Raw genomic sequence first — 3,054 nt, forward strand, 5'->3', positions numbered from 1 at the left:
AAGTCTCCTGCTCATCATGATACTTGGTAACAAGAATTGACTTCACCACATCTGTATATAGCTTGAGATTGGGCAAGTAACAGCTTGATAAGCTTTGTGCATTTGTATCTTTTTAGGTTAATTAGTGTTTATTTGGAAAATTATGAGAGAAGCTCCTTAACAGAATGTTACTGGCATTTAAAGTATTTCAATGTGTCGAGGAAACTCCATATTGGTTAATACTGCCAGAGTCAGTTTATCTCTGTTCACCTGTGCCTAAATAAGGGTATGGAGAATACTATTCTTCTATCTTATTTTCTCTAAATCATTCATTGAGCTAAGAAAAATCGTCATATTGATATAAAATCTTCACATTAAGTGATCCTCATGTTTCTGGATTTCGACTTGATTATTATTGAACCAACTGTCACAAAAATTAAATTAAGATTGCGCATTTCTTTTAATTTACAAGTCTTGTTTTCAAGCTGTTTTGTGATATTATCTAGACATTCCTTTGTCGCAAGATTTTTGATTGGATAAGAAGGGAATTTCCTACCCAGGATCTTAGTATTTACTTGAGGATATTCGATAAACTTGGCATCACTAATCTTTGTCCCTCCACGATTGAGAACTCTCGGTGGAGTCGTGATTTTTCAGAGTTGGTCTATTTCCTTGAAATGGGTGCTCAAGGTCTTGATATTTGTAGATTTATTATTCTTCAAATGGTTTAAATGAAATCATCCAACAAGAAGTTAGGATTTCCATTTTTTATTGGGAAAATATGTCGCGAACATTCCATTGCTCCAATTGGAAATTCTATTGGAACTCCCAAACTGGTTCGTCCAAGTACTATCAAACGTATGCAGATGAACTTCTAAAAAAGACAAAGATGTGATATTCTTAACGGTTCTTGTGATCATACCACCTTCGTTCTTCTTCAAGAAATTCACAAGGGTGTTTGTAAGGTCAATTCCAAGGTAAAACATGTGCAAATCAATTATGTGTGATTGCTTCAAAATTTCCCTAAATCAAGGAAGAAATGGATAAATTTCAGGCCTCTTGGATGGATTCTGATGATGATGATGATGGTGCTTAGATTCTTTGTTCCATTTTATCTTTTTTTTTTCTAGAAAACTTCTTATAAAAATTTATTCTTATGTTTAAGAAGGATAACTAGGGTTTAGTATAACAAATATTTTGATTACACATAGCTATTTCCAACGTTTTTCATCTTGCAATGTTTTAGATTTATTTATTTAAATTTTAAGTTATTTGGAAGATGATCTTGCATTATTCAATATTATTGGTTTTATATATTGTAAATATATATATATATATATATATATATATGTGTGTGTGTGTGTGTGTGTGTGTGTGTGTGTGTGTTTACGTTCGTGAACTATGTTATTACCTCACATATGTTCAAAAGTTAAGTCTATTATGTCTTTCTGCAAATATTGATAAAAGATATAATGAACTTTTTGAGAAAATTCCGCAGTATTGATCTTTTCCTGATCCACTATTATGTGAAATTACCGTATTTACTCTGCAAGTTTTCTTATGTTGAGTGTTTCCGGTTAAATTAATCATAAAGATTCTCTTTTGATTAGTTTACTCGATGATACTTTGGACATTAACAAATTACATCCAGCGAAATCTGATAGACACATTTATGTGTCTATTTTGTTCTCAATTCTCTGTAATGTTAGTACTCAATTTTGTGCTTATTTTTCTATCTTGTGTATTTGTAGGTGTTTTTGGAAAATAAAGCTCGATGGACCAAAATGTGGAATTCTATTCGGAAAAATAAGTAAATGAAGTGAGCTAGGCCCAAAAGGAAACATGAAGAATTATTGGGCAATCATTTGGATATGGGAGTGTGGTAAGCAAGCCACAGAGTGTGTAGAAGTGTTCCATATCGTGTGTGGAAGTGTGGAGACCATGTGCAAGATATTAATAATTAAAGAATATTTGAAGATATGTGGTTTAATAAAGAAAATAAGCAAAATAAAGAAGGAAATCAAGATATTATTCCTTATCGTTGGAATTAATTACAAATGATATATTTCCCAAATAAAGAATATTCTGACTGCAGTATTTGACACGTGGCATATTTTTATTGGAGGATTTTGTATTTTCCTGACACATGGCACCACTCTATTGGCCAGAAAATAAAAAATGACATCATTTCATGTAGAAATTATGGAAGGATTTCATAATCCCCAATATAAAAGGAGTCGTATAGAATCATCTCTGGAGGAGCTTTTCTTTAGGAGAGATTGAGAAAAATAGTGAGAGTATTATTTCATATTTCTTGTAACCGAGCAATGCTATTAGTGATTGGGAATCAATAAATTTGTAGCCTTTTCACATTGAATCGATAAATATGATACTACCTATTTTTTCTATAGCGTTCATTTACAACATGAGGAGCTAAACCTCATCACTGGTATGATGGAGGAAGCCAATGTTCATCAACGTGGTAATTTTATTAATTTCTTTTTAAAACTTTTGCATTAATATAATTTGAATTATGATTTTAAATTAATTAGTTATGATTTAGTTTGATGGGTTATGCTTAGCTTAAGTGTTTTGATAACTCATGCTTACCATTTACAATTAATGTTTTATAAAATCTACCTTGACAAAGATTAAGAGTCAATAATTGTTATTTTTTTGGAGCAATAATTGTTTGAGAATTAGTATATGAACCATAAAACATGAGCTTGGTGGAATCCTGTTTCCAAGTAATCTCTCAATATTGTCATTCTATTTTATTTTATTTGCTAGTTTTAGTATTTTCTTTCATTAAGTCTAAAATCAATATCTTCCCAAGTCCGAGCAACGAACCTTCTATTTTCCACTGTAAAAACTTCATCAGTTTTTGGCGCCGCTGCCGGGGACTTGCCTTTAGGTTAGGATTTGGAATTTTAATTTATTTTATTTTTATTTTCTTTGATTTTACTTTGGGTATAGTCTTGTCTTTGTTGTGCAGGTTATATATAGCAATTATTGTGGATTTTCCTAACAAAAGGTAAGTAGCATACTCAAGATTTCGGAATTCAAAATAAAACA

This window comes from Papaver somniferum, chromosome 6 (assembly GCF_003573695.1).
Source record: "Papaver somniferum cultivar HN1 chromosome 6, ASM357369v1, whole genome shotgun sequence".
NCBI classification, from domain to species: Eukaryota; Viridiplantae; Streptophyta; class Magnoliopsida; order Ranunculales; family Papaveraceae; genus Papaver; species Papaver somniferum.